A 23,399-nucleotide genomic window follows, 5' to 3' on the forward strand; every position below is an offset into this window, starting at 1 on the left:
AGGAAAATTTTATCTTTTTTTTTTTTTGTGTGTGTGGTACGCAGGCCTCTCACTGCTGTGGCCTCTCCCATTATGGAGCACAGGGTCCGGACGCTCAGGCTCAGCATCCATGGCTCACGGGCCTAACTGCTCCGCGGCATGTGGGATCTTCCTGGACCGGGGCACGAACCCATGTCCCCTGCATCGGCAGGCGGACTCTTAACCAATGCGCTACCAGGGAAGCCCTATCTTTCTTATTGGTCACCTGCCAATGGATAAAATAAGTGCTCTGAATGCCATAACATTGAACTGATTACAATTTCCTACATGGTTTCCTCAAAACAATCAAATGTATTCACTTAAGTGTTTGGGAATCAAATTGAAGAAATTTCAGAAACAATCAAAAAGAAAATTATTCCTTCACAGCAACAGTGACCCCCCACAAGCTCCATGCTCACTTAACGTTTAAAAACTTATTCAACTACAATTTTACCAAATTTATCTGCAAGCTCTGAACTAAGGCAGAGTACACGACTCAAATCACACTAATAGCCTTTTTAAAAAATCTCAATTCTTAATATACATTTAAACAGCCACATTGTATTGCAATCAAGCGAAGTGCAAATAAAAGGAAGTCAGGTTTAAAAAGTATTACCCTCCCACTATGCACACACACACACACCCCAAAATGGAGAAGAGCACACTTCTTTGTGGTAATGTGGTGCTATTTTTACTCTTTTTTTTTTTTTTTTTTTTTTTTTTTACCACCACCTGCTACCTTCTTATGGCAGGAAATGACAACTTCCTCCCCCACCATAGCCAGGGAACTCACCAAGTACCGAAAGTGTGTTGAACAGGCACTTGTTCCCAAAATCTGAAGTTGAGAAAAGATTATATTTTTTTCCTATTACATTTATTTGCTAGTTTGCTCACTTTTATCTCTGACATAAGCCAATTGCTTACCTCTCTCTCTCATCATCTACTCAGAGAGTACAGCCGGACTTCTGGATACCTAAGTAATTTAGGCATAAGCTTGCTATTTATTAATTTCCAATGCCTTTCACTTAAATGTATCTTGTGAAAGGCTAAAGAGAGAAGGTACTTTGAAACCAAAACTGGTGACAGTACATAAAAGGATTTTTTTTTCAGTGAATGGCATCATTTGCAGTATTTGGTTGGTTTTTGATGACTCTTTATATCACTGGATTGAAAACTAAGTGACTAACCACTTCTTGAGATTCATTGCAATTGAGTTCATTGCATTTTCTTCCTGTTTTATTTGTAACATTTTAACAAGTGTTAAAGCAATGACATTTAGCTCTAAGAGATGGCAAAAAAAACCTTGAATTCAGATGTTCCCCCACCTCATACTTACAACCTTAAGTGTATGTCAAGGTAAATGAGATTGCAAAAACAACTCTTTGGCAGTTTGGAAGGCCAATCGTTTGTTTCAATGATTGACATCAGTGACAGAGTAATTGTGAACATGAGAAATATGGTTACTTTTTATTTTAAGATGATCATCAAATGGTAATGTGCTTCCATCATTTGTTTGTGATCTACCTAACTGTCCACCGATCATTTCAACAAGGCTTTACAGACGGGATAAAAGGAAAGTTGAAACAAATGGTTAGCAATCTTAAGGGCAAATTTATCTAAAACTAGGACCCTTCCCTTTCACTGTTCTTCCTAATACTGGGTACGTCACTGATACACTAATAACTCAAAGTTTTGACTTTAAATTTTTCTTTAATCTCCTTCCTCCCTCTGTCCTGTTCCTCTTCTCTCCCTCCTATTTAGACTGCAACTTCCTCCATCTGACCTTCTCTGCCACACTGTTGTTATCTACGTTGTTTTTTCCTTAGTTCTAGTTCTATCTATCTGACTTCCTTAGTACTCTCACAACTTCTTCAACTATGTCATCAACATGTCCTACATACCACACCAAGGTATTCATCTCCAATAAATTTCCTTTGCCTGGGAGGATGAATGGTATTCTCCATGTGAACTTATTTATCTGGGAAAAGTCACCCAAAAGACACAATACAGCACACCTACACACACACAAACACACACACAAACATTACCTTTCTAGACTCCATCAATGAGTTGAAGCAGTTAAGACATTGGATTCCTCACAGTGATAATATTTTTTAAAACAATAAAGTTATCAGAAATAACAAGGCAGAACTATAGTCAATATCTTGTAATAACCTATAATGGAAAATAATCTGAAAAAGAATATATATATATATATATATATATATATATATATATACATTCTTAAATCATTTTTAATGGTGAAAGACTGAATTATTTCCTCCTAAGATCAAGAGTAAGTAAATAATGTCTGCTCTCTTTCCTTCTATGCAACGTTGTACAACTTTCCAGGGCAACCAGGCAAGAAAAAGAAAATAACGTATCCAGACTAGGAAGGAAGAATCAAAATTATCTTTATTTCTAAATGACATGATTGTCTATGTAAAAAAATACAATGCAATCTTCAAAAAAAGAACTACCAGAACTAATAACTGAATATAGCAAGGTTTCCAGAAAAATGTCAGTGAAGAAATATCCACTGTATATCTATGTACTAGTAATTAATAGTTGTACATTAGAAATTAGAAAAAGATAACCTTTACAATAGCATCAAAATATGAAATACTTAGAAATATACCTGGTAAATGATGTCAAAAAAACTGTACACTGGTATTCACAAAATCTTGCTGAGAGACTAAAAGACCTAAAAAATGGACCAACATATATCAAAATAAATAAATAGATAGATAGATAAATAAACAAACTTATCAGGAAGCAAGCAATCAAACGAGTTTGTCTTCCCTAAGCTGTCACTTTGAAAGGCTATAGGCTTATTCCAATTACATTCTTTATTGCTCAGGAAAATTTTGGAACTCTTCCTTAGAATAGCACTCAGAGTCTGCCTCATATACTTTAGAATAATCCCGGTGGTGAAAAATCTTTGTCTTTTAAGGGTAGTTGAATTTTGGAAACAGGCAAAAGCCATTCAGAAATAAGTCTGAACAATGAAGTTAAGGATCAAGTTAAACATGCCATTTTTGGCCAAAAGCAAGGTATGATAAGGTATGACCATAGTGTGTTATGACATATTTTTCTTGATTAGCTCAAATCCAGTCTCAAAGATAATTTCAAAGAAGAAGTTATGAGACTATTTGGTGAAACACAGCATCACTACTGTAAGCATATAGCTTTACATTTGAGGGTGACATTTATTCAAAAATATAAACAGTGATGTATTTATTTAAATTAGTAATAGCAAACGCAATTTAGTGTAATGAAAATAATATCAGATTGAGAGTGAGAAGACTTGAGTTCTTGTTTCACCTTTGCCATTGAATATCTGTGTAACCTTGAGCAAGTCAATTTATCTGGGCTTCTATTTCTTCTCTGAAATGTCTAGATTAAGCCAAATAATTTTTATTTTTAAAGTTTATTTATTTATTTTTTTAATTAGTTTCTGCTTTATAACAAAGTGAATCAGTCATACATATATATCTGTTCCCACATCCCTTCCCTCATGCATCTCCCTCCCTCCCACCCTCCCCATCCCACCCCTCCAGGCGGTCACAAAGCACCGAGCTGATCTCCCTGTGCTCTGCGGCTGCTTCCCACTATCTATCTACCTTACGTTTGGTAGTGTATACACGTCCATGCCTCTCTTTCGCCTTGTCACAGTCCACCCTTCCCCCTCCCCATATCCTCAAGTCCATTCTCAAGTAGGTCTGCGTCTTCATTCCCGTTTTGCCCCTAGGTTCTTCATGACATTTTTTTTTTAAATTCCGTATATATGTGTTAGCATACGGTATTTGTCTTTCTCTTTCTGACTAACTTCACTCTGTATGACAGACTCTAGGTCTATCCACCTCATTACAAATAGCTCAGTTTCGTTTCTTTTTATGGCTGAGTAATATTCCATTGTATATATGTGCCACATCTTCTTTATCCATTCATCCGATGATGGACACTTAGGTTGTTTCCAGCTCCGGGCTATTGTGAATAGAGCTGCAATGAACATTTTGGTACATGTCTCTTTTTGAATTATGGTTTTCTCAGGGTATATGCCCAGTAGTGGGATTGCTGGGTCATATGGTAGTTCTATTTGTAGTTTTTTAAGGAACCTCCATACCGTTCTCCATAGTGGCTGTACCAATTCACATTCCCAGCAGTGCAAGAGTGTTCCCTTTTCTCCACACCCTCTCCAGCATTTATTGTTTCTAGATTCCTTGATGATGGCCATTCTGACTGGTGTGAGATGATATCTCATTGTAGTTTTGATTTGCATTTCTCTAATGATTAATGATGTTGAGCATCCTTTCATGTGTTTGTTGGCAGTCTGTATATCTTCTTTGGAGAAATGCCTATTTAAGTCTTCTGCCCATTTTTGGATTGGGTTGTCTGTTTTTTTGCTATTGAGCTGCATGAGCTGTTTATAAATTTTGGAGATTAATCCTTTGTCAGTTGCTTCATTTGCAAATATTTTCTCCCATTCTGAGGGTTGTCTTTTGGTCTTGTTTATGGTTTCCTTTGCTGTGCAAAAGCTTTGAAGTTTCATTAGGTCCCATTTGTTTATCTTTGTTTTTATTTCCATTTCTCTAGGAGGTGGGTCCAAAACGATCTTGCTGTGATTTATGTCATAGAGTGTTCTACCTATGTTTTCCTCTAAGAGTTTGATAGTTTCTGGCCTTACATTTAAGTCTTTAATCCATTTTGAGCTTATTTTTGTGTATGGTGCTAGGGAATGATCTAATCTCAAACTTTTACATGTCCCTGTCCAGTTTTCCCAGCACCACTTATTGAAGAGGCTGTCCTTTCTCCACTGTACATTCCTGCCTCCTTTATCAAAGATAAGTTGGCCATATGTGCGTGGGTTTATCTCTGGGCTTTCTATCCTGATCCACTGATCTATCTTTCTGTTTTTATGCCAGTACCAGACTGTCTTAATTACTGTAGCTTTGTAGTATAGTCTGAAGTCAGGGAGCCTGATTCCTCCAGCTCCGTTTTTCGTTCTCAAGATTGCTTTAGCTATTCGGGGCCTTTTGTTTTTCCAAACAAATTTTGAAATTTTTTGTTCTAGTTCTGTGAAAAATGCCATTGGTAGTTTGATAGGGATTGCATTGAATCTGTAGATTGCTTTCAGTAGTAGAGTCATTTTCACAATATTGATTCTTCCAATCCAGGAGCATGGTATATCTCTCCATCTATTTGTATCATCTTTAATTTCTTTCATCAGTGTCTTATAGTTTTCTGCATACAGGTCTTTTGTCTCCTTAGGTAGGTTTATTCCTAGATATTTTATTCTTTTTGTTGCAATGGTAAATGGGAGTGTTTTCTTGATTTCATTTTCAGATTTTTCATCATTAGTGTACAGGAATGCCAGAGATTTCTGTACATTAATTTTATATCCTGCTACTTTACCAAATTCATTGATTAGCTCTAATAGTTTTTCGGTAGCATCTTTAGGATTCTCTATGTATAGTATCATGTCATCTGCAAACAGTGACAGCTTTACTTCTTCTTTTCCAATTTGGATTCCTTTTATTTCCTTTTCTTCTCTGATTGCTGTGGCTAAAACTTCCAAAACTATGTTGAATAAGAGTGGTGAGAGTGGGCAGCCTTGTCTTGTTCCTGATCTTAGTGGAAATGGTTTCAGTTTTTCACCATTGAGGACAATGTTGGCTGTGGGTTTGTCATATATGGCCTTTATGATGTTGAGGAAAGATCCCTCTATACCTACTTTCTGCAGGGTTTTTATCATAAATGGGTGTTGAATTTTGTCGAAAGCTTTCTCTGCATCGATTGAGATGATCATATGGTTTTTCTCCTTCAACTTGTTAATATGGTGTATTACATTGATTGATTTGCGTATACTGAAGAATCCTTGCATTCCTGGGATAAACCCCACTTGATCATGGTGTATGATCCTTTTAATGTGTTCTTGGATTCTGTTTGCTAGTATTTTGTTGAGGATTTTTGCATATATGTTCATCAGTGATATTGGCCTGTAGTTTTCTTTCTTTGTGACATCCTTGCCTGGTTTTGGTATCAAGGTGATGTCGGCCTCGTAGAATGAGTTTGGGAGTGTTCCTCCCTCTGCTATATTTTGGAAGAGTTTGAGAAGGATAGGTGTTAGCTCTTCTCTAAATGTTTGATAGAATTCACCTGTGAAGCCATCTGGTCCTGGGCTTTTGTTTGATGGAAGATTTTTAATCACAGTTTCAATTTCAGTGCTTGTGATTGGTCTATTCATATTTTCTATTTCTTCCTGAGTCAGTCTTGGCAGGTTGTGCATTTCTAAGAATGTGTCCATTTCTTCCAGGTTGTCCATTTTATTGGAATAGAGTTGCTTATAGTAATCTCTCATAATCTTTTGTATTTCTGCAGTGTCAGTTGTTACTTCTCCTTTTTCATTTCTAATTCTATTGATTTGAGTCTTCTCCCTTTTTTTCTTGATGAGTCTTAAGCCAAATAACTTTTAATAGCACTTCTGGCTCTAATATTTTGTCATTTTACTTCTGGATTTTATTCATTTTATTTATTGTATTTATTTATATTTTGGTGCACCACATGACTTCCAGGATCTTAGTTCCCCAAACAGGGATTGAACCTGTATCCCCTGCAGTGGAAACACAGAGTCCTAACCACTGGACTGCCAGGTAATTCCCCTATGTCTGGGTTTTAAATAGCCCTGGCATTCCATTTCATATATATGTTTTCATGTACATGCATTATATAATTATTTCATAATATGCAAACATTTTATAAATAATGAGGCATGATTTGTAGTTGGCAAGAAAACGGAATCTGGAGCCAGTGTTCCTGTATTCAAATTGAGGCTCTGCAACTGACTATCTGTGTGACTTTGAGCAAGTTACATAAACATTTCTACATCTCAATTGCCTCATCTGTAAAAAGACGTAACAGTACATTCCTCTATGGGTATTTAATGAGTTGTTATTTGTAAGATTCTATACCAAGTGCTATATAAATTATTAAATAAAATGAACAAGTTCTTAGTATTTTAAACAGTGTAAAATAATTATATGTATGCATAAATGCTGTCACTAAAGACTGAATGTTGGTTAATGTCTCAAGGAGGAAATAATTTAAACAAATTACATAGACTACAAGTTACATACCTACTAATACAAATTACAAATTGCATACCTATTAATACAAAGGTTTTACTGTTGTTGTTCACCTTGTTTAGCTTTTCTGTTTGTTTGCCAGTTGTAATAGTTGAGTATTTCTCTTTTTCTCTCTTGAGCCTGAGGTTTTATCTTGACTATGGACTTTCAGTGTTATTAATAAATGAAAATGCATTTGAATTTCCCCTAGTTAATTTGAATTTTATATCACGACTGGGATTCAGGCTCAACCAGCACTTTCATTTGTTAATACTTCCAATGGAAGTATAGTACCTTAATTGAGCCAACAGATATTTATTCCACAGAAAACAACAGAAATATATCAACTGTGTAACCTACTCCACCTATAATTAATCACAAATTTACGTGTGTTACAAACATAATATGTTTTGGACAGATGCCTAAATTTTTCTCCTTGTCTCACTGAGCTCTCCAGCTATAGTCATCTTGTTTACCTCAGGAAAAATCTCAAGTGATCTTGAGAAGAGGCTCTTTCCCCTTCTACGAGAAAGTGCAACTAGAAAGAAAGGATGGAGTGGCTTCAAGTTGGCTTTCATATATCCATAAACCCATACACTAAATACTTAAGTTAGACATGTACACATTCACATACAAAGGATATTTTCACTACAAGGTATTGTATTATTTATTAAAACCCTGACCTCATGGTTAGGAATATAACTGAAAGTGACCATACTTAGGGTCTTTTTTTCTCCATGTTTTAGTGACCTGCATAGTCATTTTGCTCACGTTTTTTTTTTGATTATATAAGTTTCAGGTGTACAGCATTATAATTAAACATTTGATACACTACAAAATATCACCACTACAAGTCTAGTTACTTTCCATCACAATAAAGTTGACCTTCTTCATCCATTTCACTGACTCCCCCAACCTCCTTCCTTTCTTGTAATCACTAATGTTTGCTGTATCTATGACTTTGTTTTCATTTCATTTTGTTTTTCTTTTGTTTTGTTTTGTTTATTTAGATTCCACATATGAGTGAAATAATAGGGTATTTGTCTTTTTCCATCTGATTTATTTCACTTAACATAATCTCATCAAGTTCCATCCATGTAGTCATAAATTTCAGGACTTCATGCTTTTTTATGGCTGAGTAGTATTCCATTGTGTGTGCATGTGTGTGCATGTGTGTATAATCTTTTTAAATTGAAGTGTAGTTGATTTATAATATTATATTACTTTCATGTATACAACATAGTGATTCAATATTTTTATAGATTATACTCCATTTAAAGTTAGCCATAAAAAAGAATGAAATTTTACCACATCTTTATCCATTCATTCATTGATTGACACTTTGGTTGTTTTCCTATCTTACCTATTGTAGATAATGCTGCAATGAACATTTGTGTTTATATATCTTTTTGAATTATTGTTTTCATGTTTTTCAGGTAAATACCTAGAAACAGAATAGCTGGGTCATATGGTAGTTCTATTCTTAATTTTTTGATGAATCTCCATACTGATTTCCATAGTGGCTGCACCAATTTACATTCTCATCAACAGTGTAGGAAGGTTATCTTTTCTCCACGCCCTCTCCAACATTTGTTATTTCTTGTCTTGTCAGTAATAGCCATTCCAACATGCATGAGGTGGTATCTTATTGTGGTTTTGGCTTGCATTTCCCTGATGATTAATGACGTTGAACATCTTTCCATGTCCCTGTTGACCATCTGTATGTCTTCTTTGGAAAAAAAAATATCTATTCAGATCCTCTACAACTTGTTAAATCAGATTGTTTTCTTGTTGTTCAGTTGTGTAAATTCTTTATATATTTTGGATATTGACCCGTTATCAGATATATTCTTTGCAAATATATTCTGCCATATAGTAGGCTGCCTTTTCATTTTGAGAATGGTTTCCTTTTCTGTGCAGAAGCTTGTTAGTTTGATGTAGTTCCATTTGTTTACATTTGCTTTTGTTTTCCTTACCTTTGGAGTAACATCCACAAAAACATCACTAAGACCCATGTCAGTGAGGTTACCACCTATGTTTTCTTCTAGGAATTTTATGGTATTAGACTGTATTGTCAAGTACTTAATTCATTTAGAGTTAATTTTGTATGTTGGGTAAGGTGGTTTCATTATTTTGCACATGGATGTCCAGTTTTCCCAACAACATTTATTAAAAAGACTGTCATTTCTCCATTGCATGTTCCTTGCTTGTTTGTTATAAATTAATTGTCCATACGTGTGAGTTTATTTCTGAGCTCTCAGTTCTGTTTCATTGATCTGTGTGTCTGTTTTTGCACCAGTACCATACTGTTTTGATTACTACAGATTTGTAGTATAGTTTGAAATCAGGGAGCATAATACCTACAGTTTTGCTCTTCCTCAAGGTTGTTTTGGCTGTTCAGGATCTTTTGTGGTTCCATAAAAATTTTTGTATTAGTTATTCTAGTTCTGTGAAATATGCCATTGGAATTTTGATAGGCATTGCATTGAGTCTGTAGATTGCTTTGGGTAGTATGGACATTTTAACAATATTAATTCTTCCAATCCATGAGCATGGAATAACTTTGCATTTATTTGTGTCTTCTTCCATTTTTAAATCAGTGTCTTATAATTTTCAGTGTAAAGGTCTTTCACCTCCTTGGTTAATTTTATTCCTAGGTGGGTTTTTTTTTTGTTTTTTTGTGTTTTTTTTTTTTTGATGTAATAGTAAATGGGATTGTTTTTTAACTTCTCTTTCTGATAGTTCACTAATAGTGTATAAAAACACCACAGATTTCTGTATATTGACTTTGTATCCTGTGACTTTTGTGAATTCACTTATTTCTAACAGTTTGGGGTGCAGTCTTCAGTGTTTTCTATATATATAGTATCATTTCTTCTGAAAGTAGTGACAGTTTCCTTTGTTTCCAATTTTGTTGCCTTTAATTTCTTTTACTTGCCTAATTGGTGTGGCTAGAATTTCTAATACTATGTTGAATAAAAGTGGCAAGAGTGGAATCCTCATCATGTTCCTAATCATAGAAGAAAAGCTTTCAGCATTGAGTATGATTTTACCTGTTGGTTTGTCATATATGGCTTTTATTGTGTTGAGGTATCATCCTGCTATACCTACTTTATTGGGAGGTTTTTTTATTGTTTTTTGTTTTGTTTTGTTTTGTTTTTGCGGTATGCAGGCCTCTCACTGTTGTGGCCTTTCCCATAGTGGAGCACAGGCTCCGGACATGCAGGCTCAACAGCCATGGCTCACAGGCCCAGCCATTCTGTGGCATGTGGGATCTTCCTGGACCAGGGCACGAACCTGTGTCCCCTGCATCGGCAGGCAGACTCTCAACCACTGCACCACCAGGGAAGCCCTGTTGGGAGTTTTTATCATAAATGTATGTGATTTGTTTTCAAATGATTCTTATGCATCTATTGAGTTGATCATATGATTTTTACCCTTCATTTTGTTAATGTGATATATCACATTGATTGATTTGTATGTGTTGAAACATCCCTACATTTCTGGAATAAATCCTACTTGATCATATAATCCTTTTAATATATTGTTGGATTAGATTTGCTAACATTTTGTTGAGGATTTTTGCATCTATGTTTATCAAAGATATTGTCCTGTAGTCTTCTTTTTCTATGGTATCCTTGCCTGGTTTTGGTATCAGGGTAATGTTGGCTTCATAAAATGTGTTTGGAAGGATTTCCTCCTCTTCAGTTTATTGGAAAAGTTTGAGAAAGATAGGTATGTAATCTTCTTTGTATGTTTTGCAGAATTCATGAGTGAAGGCATCTAATCCTGGACTTTTGTTTGTTGGGAGATTTTTGATTACTGTTTCAATATCCTTATTAGTAATATGTCTATTCAGATTTTCTATTTCTTCATGATTCAGTGTTGGAAGATTATATGTTTCTAGGAATTTACTGTTTGTTCTCAGTGGTCCATTTTTTGCCATGTAATTGTTCAGAGTAGTCTCTTATGATACTTCATTTTTCTGTGCTATCAGTTGTAACTTCTCTTTCATTTGTTTCCTTTGAGTCCTCTCTCTTTTTCTTGTCTAGCTGAAGGTTTGTCAATTTGGTTTATACTCATGATTTTTTAAACTGAGCTTAAGTATTAGGCATCTATTAGTCATGTCCACTTCTGATTGTTAGATATCTAGGCTGGTTTCTCAGTAATACTCTTCTTCTAAGAATAGGTATCAAGACAAAGGAGCCAAAAGCAAGCATAACAAACACCACCCCTATCTCCATAATCTGTTCTGAACCTACATTCATTGACCTTAAGCTTAGTAATCAGTGAATAGGTGCTTGCCTAATATGCATGAGTCACCTACAGCTACTGTAATCTTCTTTTTTAGCAAATGGCATCCCTTTTCTCAACAAACACATATTATCCTCTATTGTATGGCTAGGGTGGCCAATGTGTGCTGAGTGATATATCTATATCTATATCTATATCTATCTATATAATTTAAACTGATTCTTCCTTTTGTCTCAGGCTCCAATATGACTCAATGGGACACTATTAATAAAAATCACATTCTACCAAATACTCCATAAACCACAGCTTTTCATGTTCTATAAGATTACATTTATTGACTGAGATAAATGTAATTTAACTGGCCATTACCTGGTAATCTATCAAGTGGACCAGATGTGGGACAGGCTCTCATTGCCTGCCCAGGGCCCACAGAATGAAAGAGCACTCTTTTAGGGATGATGCCAAAAGAGAAGTCAAGATAATAGTTTAGTATGTACTGTTTTCTCCAGTGTTGGGGAAATTCTTTAATCAGAGCAATAGGGTCCCCTGAAGGAGCCATAGGGAATCTAGCTGGTTTAATTCATTCATACCTGAAAGAACATAGAAGAACAGTTATCAAATGCAGCATGAAGACGATGCTCAGGAGGGCTGGAAAATTTCAGCAAGTAGATGCTGAGACCCCAGAAACAGATTACCACTGGGCAAAGGAGAGCGTGAAAAGAGTTACACTTAGCCCTTAGTGGTAGCAAAGTAGGGTGAGTGGAAATCCCTTTACTACCATCTGACATCTCCTTTTGACTTAGCAGCTTTTGGAAAGGGTGAGAGTGGATAGGGATGTCAGTGGCAGGGTTCACAGTCCCTCCCTTGTCATAAGGAGCTCTTCATTATAATGAGCTAGCCCAGGAAAATCTCACAGCTTATAGTCAAACTCAACACAGTTGGAGTGTAGAAACTGATTTTTTCTCAGTTAGGGATTTTTCTAAGTTCTCATGACCACAACTGTTTAATTAATTAGTGAATACACATGAAAGGAGACCCAGCTGGCCACTGGCTGTCAGCACAGCTGGTGCTAAGAAGATAGACTAACTTCTGTGCAAAACTACCTTACAGGTACCCTTGCAATGCTTATAGATGGCTTCCTATGTGTGGTGATTTGAGGACATCAAAAAAACACACTCCACACCTGCTCCTCTCTGCTTCACTTTACCCAGGGATCACTTGCTCAGGCTTGCCACTTTGCCTGAAATATACCATTATAGATTGAATCCTTTAAGGCACTTTTTCTTTAAGGCACTTTGTCTCCAAGAATCTCCTATTAAAATGAAACTACTACAAGGAAGATTTTCACTTTAACCCATTAACTGTAATCAATCAGATAAGGTAGTTCACCTTAAAAAGTGAATGGGATGAAATATAGAGAGACTTTTACTTGGTAGAAGAAGGGAGGTAAAGGAATGTAGAGGCAGATAGCCTTAGGTGGTGTAATGTAGTAGGATTACTTGAGAAGCCAGATTGTATCATAAGTTTTGGCAGAGAATTCTACAAAGGGGAGAAGAGGGCGGGAAAGATAGAAGGCAGGCAACTAACATAGCAGCTGCCACCTAAACAAGTTTGCTTCAAAACAGTCATTTTAACAATCTTTTCTCAGATAGATTGCCAGCTCCTTGGGGAAGGGGATCCTTTCAAAGAGACCAGAGTTCAAATGCCAGGTTCAGTTGGGGAAAGTGCCTCTCTTCCTCTCTCTCTCTCTCTCTCTCTCTCTCTCTCTCTCTCGCTCTCGCTCTCGCTCTCGCTCTTTCTGTCTCTCTCTCTCTGTCTCTCTTTCTCTGTTTCTCCCCTCTGCTCTCCCTCTCTCCCTCCCTCTCTCCCTCTATTCTCTCTCCCTCTTTCTCCCTCTTGTAAAATGGTATAATAAACAATGCCTACTCCTGGGGTGTATTGTTACAATTACATGGGATATCCCAAGTAAAAGCCAGTAAGACCATGCTTGACACACAATAGATGGTCAATACACGTTATTTGTCCTTTTCCTCTTGCCTCTAAGACATAGCAAATAACGTGCTAGGCACACAGGAACCTCTCAATATATGCTTTAAAAGGACCTGATGAAGAAAATTAATGGTGAAAATAAAGTAGACTAAAGTTCTTTCTAAATTGCTTTTTCTTTAAAAAAAGGTAACAATGCTGAATAAATAGACCTGAGAAGAGAATGAGTAATGCATTATCAGGTGTCCCAGTATCCACAGAAGTCTGTCATGGGGACTAAGAAAGGAAGCCCAGACAGGAAGTTACAGACAGTTAATCTCTACTGGTAGTTTGCCATGTGTGAAGGTAGAACAAGAATTATCCAAGTACCACCTAAACTGGGCAGATATGTGAGGACAAACTAGAGTAATAAACCATAGGGACAGAATTCAATGACTGAGCAGGGCCACAGATTAATCATAAACTCTACCAGGCAAATCCAGCTGACTAGAAGCAGATTCTATTAAGATGGTGAATATTCTCAGGAATTTTTTTTTTTTTGGTCATTTAATTTATTGTATTTCATGGACAGGACTCAGGCAAGATATCAACAAGTGGATTTTGGTTTGGCAGTCACTTCATCAATTTCTTCTAGAACAGTCATATACCATAAAATTACTGTTTTACTCGCTGGCTTTTTCAACTGCCAAAACAGGCCACTTAAGCTGAGCGAAAGCAGGATGTAGGGGAAAGAACACTGGTTAGGCATAGGATACCTGGCTTCTAGTTTTGGCCGTATCACTAATTAGTGGTATAACCTTAGGAAAGTTCCTTCCATCTCTGGTGCTCAGTCTCTCATCTGTAAAATGAAGGACTTTGTAGACTAAATTATCCCTAAGGTTCTGATACTCTTAAGTCTACTAGAAAGTTTGATTTGGCAGATAGGTCTAATTCTAGATAAAAATTGGAAAAATATGAAGAAATTTTGTGTTCTTATTTTTAAGTGCTTCATCACCTCATGTCTGATCAAGAGTCCTCACATCACAACCTACCTGCGTGGAGTCTGTATCCAATCCAAGACCCATAATCTTAGGCAGACTTTCGTGATGTGCACAAACTTATTCTTGTCATGGACTGCTCCTCATCAAAACATTTTTAGGGCCAGTGTCTCTACTTTTTTTTTTTTTCTGGTACATGGGCCTCTCACTGCTGTGGCCTCTCCCATTGCGGAGCACAGGCTCCGGACGCACAGGCTCAGCGGCCATGGCTCACGGGCCCAGCTGCTCCGCGGCATGTGGGATCTTCGTGGACCTGGGCACGAACCTGTATCCCCTGCATCGGCAGGTGGACTCTCACCCACTGCACCACCAGGGAAGCCCCAGTGTCTCTACTTTTAACCTCAGGAAATAAGTAGATTTAAGCCAATGCATTAAGGACAGAGGACTAGAAGATATTATCCAAGACCTTCACAAAAAGCATGCAGACATTTTCCCAGCAACCTATTTTTAAATAATTCATGGGAACTATTGCAGACCTAAGCAAAAAAGAGCATGGTACAGTACCATAGGAGGAGAGTAAGGGAGAGGTTTTAATCAGGTTAAACCCCTTACATCATACACTGAAGCCTGCTCAGCAGCCTACATATGGAGTAAGTGATTCAACAAGTTCAGAGAGCAAATACTTATTGAGCACTTGGGTCAACATGCCATTTTCATTAATAAGCCCGAAGATGACATCATGATGATTCGGTGAGCCTTATTATAATTTTTAAATTTCTGGCAGACTGATTGAGTATTTAAAATAAAGATTAGACTATTAGTCTTTATTACATCTCTATTAATAACCTTCTAATCTCTACTGATGCTTTAGTCTTTACAAACAAGGTAACTGAGGGCTAGAGAAAGCAGGGGATTCATCTTGATTTACATAGCAAGTTAATAGCAGAGCCAAGACTAGAATTTAAGTTTTAATTCAAAATCCTTGTGTTTTTTTTATCAACATCACATTTCCTCACAACTACACATTCTGTAGTATGTGTGTATCCACACATATTTCTCTCCCCCTCATATAGTCCAACTCTTTGGATGAAAGTTTTGTTTATGTTATTAAGGCAGTCAATTTTCTAAGTCACCACAGCATACAAATCACCAGAAACAAGTATCCCTCATTTTTTTTGCAATGACATGGAAACCAGTGGTCTTTACTATGTGCAAAACATCAACATCTATTCTTATCTCTTCTTCTTCTCTCTCTCTACCCCAGCCCCCACACATACAGAAACACAGACACCTAGACATCCATTTCTACTGACATAGAAGACTGGAAATTAACCAAAATGAGACAAATGTTCTTTTTTCCTCTTTACCTCCTTTTCTGCTGCTACAATTTGCTAAATTATCAGTCAAGGACAAAGGAATTAAGTGATGAGCAATGCCATGTAGTAAATCAAGTCACCATGTTAGATGTCACTGGAGATAAAAAGAAAGGAGACATGGCCTCTCTCATTGAAAACTTGTAGACTGGTAGCAGTGACACAATAGACAATACAAAAGAGAAATGAGTAAAATCAAATGTTAAATTGAGCAATTCAAATGTCCAGCTCTGTAAAATCTGCCATGTATTTAGAGTACAAACCCACAATAGTTTTTAATGTGTTAGGCCATTCCATAAGGCACTTATAAAAGCAGTGATTTCACTAATCCATAAAACTCACACGTCTCTTTCTCATTTATTCTGCTGCAAGCCTTATAAATATTACCCTTCTTATAAGCATTTAGAACTGCAAGCTTGACCAAATGCAATGCTCCAATGTACTGAAGGAAACCTATCAGGTGAAAGACAGGTGCAACTTAATTTTCCCAGAGTGATTTCAATCCAATTTCACATGGCATTTTACAAATTGTATAGAGGAACTCTAACCAAAGGAGTGCGAAGTACCTAGTAAGTATTAGCATTAGCATTATGATCCACACCCTATAGAAAGAGGTGTCCTTAATCACACTATTTTCATAGATAGAGAAACTGAAAAATGAGAACTCTTGCTGTCTTGTTCAGGTTTATACCCCAAGTCAGTCCCAAAGGAACACAACTTGAAGCTCAAGCCTGTAATTGATACCTGCTCAAAGTATGATTTAGAACAGAGTTCTAAATCAGGGATGGATGTCCCAAGTTCCTTCCTTTATTTCCTCTTGGATACGGAAACATAAACATGGGCGGGGGGTGGGGAGCATTGCAGAGACCAGGAAGATATGGGGTAATAACCAACATTATCAGGAGATGAACTATCTTAAAACCCTGTTACTGTGGGGTTTTTTTTCTTTTAATTTTTTACCCAGAGTTCTGTAACTAGGTGGGTTAGATGTTTACAACACTGAGCTCCTAAACTTAAGTATGTGAGTCAGATTCTCATTAATTCTTTCTGAAATATAGCCATAGATTGTGTTGTGAACCTGGGACAGGCATCCTCTAACTCCAAGGCCTTGGTCTTAAGGGAAAAAATGACTCACAAATATAAATATAGCTCTACTTTCTCTTCTGATGGTTGGTATGTAGCATCAGTTTTTTATATGAAGGACCTCATGCTTTTCCCTTCAATTTTGATGCCCTATACCCAATAGAGAGTTAATAGGAGGTTGGCAATGAAGTATACACATAAATTATTTTATTCCCCGAGACTTATTTAGGAGAGTCTCTCTGTAAATTTTTGTCTGTGCCCTTTCCTTGGTTTTATTTTAACTTGTATCTAAAACCACATATTCTGTCCTAGTCTCTAATATGGCCTTATATCTAAAATTCAGAACATTTACTCTAAACTTAGCATGACATAGGTTAGGGATAGAAAAGCAAATCTTTTGTAAAAGCTCTAATATGATTTCCTTTTTGCGTCACTTCAGCTTAAACGTGAATGGGGATAGTGATTCTCTGTTTAAGGAAAAATATGTCATGAAGTCACATATCTTCTAAATCTGTTTTGTATAGTCAGGTTTAATATGTGTTACTTTATCTTCCCCAAGTAAATAAGCTCCATGAGGGCAGGGGCTTTATCTTATATGACTCATATTCTTACCCATACTATGCTGGAAAAGTCGTAATCACACCATAGAGATTGGTTAAAGAGAATTAAAGTACTTCATCTATATTTTCTATGACCCCCATGTTTTATCCATTTTTATTCCTCATGTTATGTGTTTTACCCCCTTATTTCCTAGTTCACGCAGCCCGAACCTAATAAAAGAAAAAAAACCTATTTTTAAATTGGTACATATTAACTCCTTCTATTATAAACTCTCTTGATTCTCAAGTGGAAAGGGTCAAAGTAGTGTGATGTGACTTTATCATACAGAGATAGTATAGCATAAAGGGAAAACTTTGGCAACCAATGGAATTGGGTTTGAAATTCAAACAAGACAGTTGTAAAACTTTGGGAAACATTTAATTTCTGCACATTGTTTTTTTAATCTATAAAGTGTGTGAAATAACATAGTTATTTTCAAGAAATAAGAGATATTGCCCAATGCTTAGTACTTCATAAGTGCACAATAAATCATAATCATTATTATTTTTATAGCAGAGAACCCCAAACCAAAGTTAGAGCTAGTAGTAGATAAGCTCCAAAAACCTGGTAAATTCTAGACTCTAGGTAGCTTCTTAAATATTTAATAGCTTTTTCTGGAGTCATTACTAGGAAGATACATGATTTCAAATAGGGCATAAGTTCTTAGGGGGAGAAAACAGCTCAAGGATGACCTGAATCTGATGTTGACCCTTAGTCCATGGTGAGGACCATGGCCCTGCCTTGAAGTTCACAGCTTGAGCTTTGAGGAGGATTTGGGAACCACTAAATGTACATCAAAACCCATAAATCATATTGGAAAATTCTGATTATTTTTCCTTTCCTATAAAAACTAGACTGGTTTCCCAGAGTTGTGAGAATAGAACAAGGCCAAAGATTCAGAATTTTCCATAAAGAAAATGAAATCAACACACTTAGCAGTGAGACTGAGCAAATCAAAACTAACTTATATTCCAAAATGAATTTTTCAAACCTAAAAATAATTCCATACCCACAAAAAGGCTATGTGAAATTAAAATCTTATTTTGAAAACACACTATTAAACATGAAAATTAATTATATTGTTTAAATAAACATGCTAAGAGTTTATGGGAAAAGATAATGAACTGATCATCGCGACTTAGAAATATTTTATATTCTTTGGGCCAATAAGACAAGGGGGTTAATGCATGAATGCATTACTAGATTAGACTTAAAATCTCCAAAGCAACATCATACAGCCGTTGGAGGGGAGTTTATCAGGGTGGTTCACCATCAATTTTCATTTTATAGTGTCCAAAATATTTCCTTCAAGTTCACAAATGTGTCACTAAATGAAAATGCTGGGGAACAGACTGCATGTTTATCCAGTGTATTAAAGCATCCTGCATACTGGAGATCCCACTGCATTTGGATAGGAGCCAGCATGATTAACCCTCATGCCCATATTTTCCAGATACTGGTTTAGCATAGGTTTTTATTCTAGCTCTGTATGTTTGTCCCAAGTCCCAGTCAGGGAACAACTTATAACCCAAGGTAATCAACCTTTATGTCTCTTCCTTATTGAATGATGTCACAGGGATTTTCAAATTTACTGATTCCCAGAGGTCAGGCAGCTTTAAATTTCCTGAGTAATTTTATTCCCCTAGGAAAGACGAACAGGCACACAGATGACAATTTTCAATGTTCAATGACTACAACTGTAACACTGAATCAAGATGGTTATTAACAAGTAATTATATGTAAAATATAATCCAGGTCATACTCTGTGAGTGCTGAGAAACAGCACTCTTGTCTCTGCAGATTGCTAAATGTGTTTACAGTGCTTTGCTTAATCAAATTTCATGGTCCAAAATTGGGGAAAGTTTACTCTACTTTCCATGACCAAAAGGACCCTTCAGCAAATGGCCAGAGCAAATCTGGGCAGCCCATAATTTAATGGATTATCCCCAACTCTGGATAACTAGGGCCCAAAAGTCTATTTTCCCTACTTAACCTGGATTGGTTACCTAGACTGACAACTTCACAGTCTGTCATATTCATATTGTACTTCAGCTGGGTAGATCATCATCAGGATGAGTTTATTATATACATTGATGTGAAATTAACACAATTTTTTTTTAGTCCTGATAAGATTTGGAAGTCATAAACTTTCAGAGGGAAATACTTTACTGTACCTGATGTCTTGTTATGGAGTGTGCCTGATTTTGACAACAAAACCAGGTATTTCTATCATCAGTGGCTCTTCCTCAGAGAGATTAATGTTAAGTCTAGTGACTGAAATTTCCTTTATTATACTGAATTGCTTTATGAAGTATTAAAAATTAGAACCACCTAGCTTTAAGCTTAGCATCCTTAGAAAAAAAGAGAAGTCTGGTTGCACCTTCAGAGTTAAAAATATTAGAATGAAGGGGGGAAAAAAAGATTAAGCAACAAGAACAAAAGAAGAACAAAATCAGGTCCCAGTCAAAGCTGGACCCAAGAAGATAGAAGCAGAATGCTATAATTATTATGGAAATGTGGGAAGAAACTGCTAAATAAATATATCTTTAGAATATTAAATGAGTAAAATCTTTAGGTATAAAAATTAATAAAGGGCAGGAAAATATAGATTTAAAAATCCCCTTTGCAGGTCCCTACCACCTAAGCCAAACAAAAACGAAAACAAAGACAATTTTCTAAATTATTTCTGCACTTACAATTTTAAGCTAACCAGATAAATTGGGCAAAAAGAGTAAGAGGACAACACTGTGTCTACTAAAGAAAAGTTTGTTTATTGCACCCAGGTTATGCTCTTCCTCTATCGACATTAACTGAATTATTTGGATAATCATTCAAGTTTCTGCTGTGAGAAGAATGTATAAAGATAACTTCATATCTTAGAGTACCTCTGATAGAATTTTTAATAAAAGTTATCTAACTTTGTCATATCATTGTGTTTAAAGGTAACACCAGTCTTTTGTTTTAGACTCTTTACAAGAATGTCTAGTGCATATCCTTGATTCGCTAATATGCACAATATATGTCAAGTTGCCAAATGTTCATTAATTTCAACAACTTCAATTTTCGAGGAAGAAGAGAGGGAAAGAGATCTTCAACGTTTTATAGTTAATCTAGAACAGAAATTGTTTCTGTTGTTTGGAACCACTATCTTACCTCTGTAATCAGGGTGGCTTAATTATATCCATTGAAGTGACCTTAGTGATAAATATCAAGAAAACATTTCCTTTTGCAGTTTTAGAATTGAAAGGATTTAAAAAACGAACACACCTGATAAATAATAAATCAGTCTATCTTCCACATGTCATTCATTTTCCAGCATACCATTTGGTCAGACACTTCAGAGTAGCTACCCAAAATAACAAATTTTTAGTTTTAAAGATCCAATTCATAGGTCACTTTGTGTCATTTAAAAAAGATTCAATACTCCAGACAGTAAATCATCATCAGTACTGTTATCCTATAAATAACTTGTAAGAAATATTTTATCATATAAAAAATGTCATTAGCTTTTAAGAAATATCTGGTAGCATCTTATTAGCGTATGAGAAATACCTGAATCTGATCTTCCAAGTAAAGCTGAAAAGAATCTTAGCTAAGTAATTATAACAATATTAAAACTTTTCTTCTGCTGCTAAGAACGTGGACAAAACCTTGTCATTGTCTGCCTTAAATAGTGTAAGCAAAAGCTCTTGGAAGAAACAAATATATTGTCAATAATTAAGGAAGAAATTGAGGGTCTTTTGACTTGGGGTAGACATCTGCATATATATTTAGGTACCTAGTGAGATAGCAATTATGCTGTCTGAGATAAAACTGAGCCTGAATAGGCAGCCTTGGCTTATGTGCTGGACATAAGTCACACTTCTATGTGACCCACATACTGATCATGGCCAATGGTGTAAACTTTGGTTTCCTTACTAGGTAATCAGAGTTAGTGAACTTCTTGGCCCATACCCAAATCTCCAGGGTCTATACAGACTTGATTTTCGTTAAGATCGTGCACTTCTGATTATTTCTCAAGAGCTCTATCTGCATCTGGCTGATGCTAATGTAGCTGTTGCTACAAATGAAAGTGATGCCTGTGAAGCATAGTCTCTACTCGCAATTGTCTTCCAATGACTATACCAAGAGAGCCCACTTTAATTTTCAAATCTAAGATTATCACCCTCTTATATGATAAACATTAGTGATAGTCAAGCCACTAACTACTGCATCCTCTTTGGGATTCACATACTGGCAATTATTACAATATTTAGCTTCCTCGCACTTTATCCTAAGCCTCATATACCTGTTTCTGCAAGGCAGATACCCTGTAATCTTGATCCCCTTCTCAAATCTGGACTCTCCTAGACCTCAACACTTTCTTAATACTCTCTCTTACAGCTTTGCCAAACTTACGCCCTGGCACTCGATATAACACATAAGCATCCAGTCCACGGCCAAGTCTGTGGTAGTATTATATTACGGCACCTAGTGTACATCAATTTGCATTTTGGGATTTTTTTTCTGTCAGCACAGTAGGAATAATTATTTCCTATTCTTTCAAGTAAACAGTGGTAAAGCCCAGCAAATCAAGGTTTGTCACATTATCAGGGCCCTTGGGAGAAACCTGAATTGTGCCCCCGGTATTGAGAAGTCCTTGAATGATTTCAAAATGACATCTTTTAACATTTCTTAATGAATAATTCATGTGTCTGTTAATCCTCAAGCCTTGTTAGGCAGTAAAATGAAATGAACTCTGGACAAAGTGTCAAAAGACCTAGGATCCAACCTTTTCTCTGTTATGGACTCACAGAGGTTCTTAACCTATTCACTTCAACTCTCTGGGCTTCAGTTCAACTGTAAAATGCAAACTGACGATCTATGTCACTTCCCAAAGCATAAAAGAGTTTCATATGCTCGTCACTGCTCCAGTGAATGACAAGATTCGAGTCTGTCTCTGATAATTTCATATTCTCTGACTAGGGTTCTGGCAACTGATTCTTGGGACCTACAGCATAAGAGGAAGGCTTTGGGGATGTCACTTTAATGGGCAAGGGAAACAGGAATGTCTATGGTCTCTCCTCCGGGATTAAGTAGGAGTCAGAAAAAGGAGTTAAATTCCCTTTTTGGTTCCAAGCATCTGATTGGTGCCAAAAGTGTCTATCAGAGGAAGACAGCATGCTTCTTTCTCCTTTTAATTTCAGTTACTTAGTGCAAAGGGGGAAAATTGAGTCCATTAATTTCTAAAAATCCCTAGGTGGAAATTCAGTGAGCTTTTTGAAAGAGTCAATGTCCCTCTTGTATGTATTCACCTTTACAATATTCTGTACTATATTACACTGGCCCCAACAGAATAGATACAATAGATGGTTCCTGTCTCACAGAAATATTACTGCAAACATGCAAGGTAGAGTAGTATGTGTGTTAACAAGTGCAAAGAAAATTTTATAATTAAAAAAACAATTCCCCTTTGGCACAGACTTCTTGGAGTATGGCATTTATGTATTCCAAAACTTTGCTAGCTTGGAATCTTTCCTTGGGCTAAAATAATTGAATCCCATCTTATAAACAAGGTCTTTATGTATAGCACAGGGAACTATATTCAATATCCTGTGATAAACCATAATGGAAAAAATATAAAAAATGTTTATATGTTTATGACTGAGTCAGTTTTCTGTACAGCAGAATTTGGCACAACATTGTAAATCAAATATACTTCAATTAAAAAAAGTTGAATCCCATCTATAAGGTTGGTACCTTTGCCACCATACCTGAGATTTACAGCAAAAAAAAACATTCAGAAAGATATACGCCTTGCTGAATGACCCAAAGCTCTCTAACAAATGTAGCTTTCCTAGTTGAATAAAATTATAACTTTTTTTTCCCCTGGAAAGATTACCGCAGTATAATATGAAGTCCCTGTACACCACTGTTGATAGCAGAGAAGGGAGCAGGAAAGTCATTTGGGATTTAATCTTGGGTCATGTTGCACCATAAAAATC

The 23,399-nt window shown here is 36.2% G+C and overlaps 1 protein-coding gene across 1 annotated transcript in view; it reads right to left on the reverse strand.

Annotated features, from left to right (window-relative positions):
* Positions 1-23,399, reverse strand: part of GPR174 (G protein-coupled receptor 174) — a 36,696-nt gene that overhangs the window by 12,260 nt on the left and 1,037 nt on the right. The gene's annotated exons all lie outside the window — the stretch shown is intronic.

The sequence above is a fragment of the Mesoplodon bidens genome, assembly GCF_964165515.1.
Source record: "Mesoplodon bidens genome assembly, chromosome: X".
Taxonomy (NCBI): domain Eukaryota; kingdom Metazoa; phylum Chordata; class Mammalia; order Artiodactyla; family Ziphiidae; genus Mesoplodon; species Mesoplodon bidens.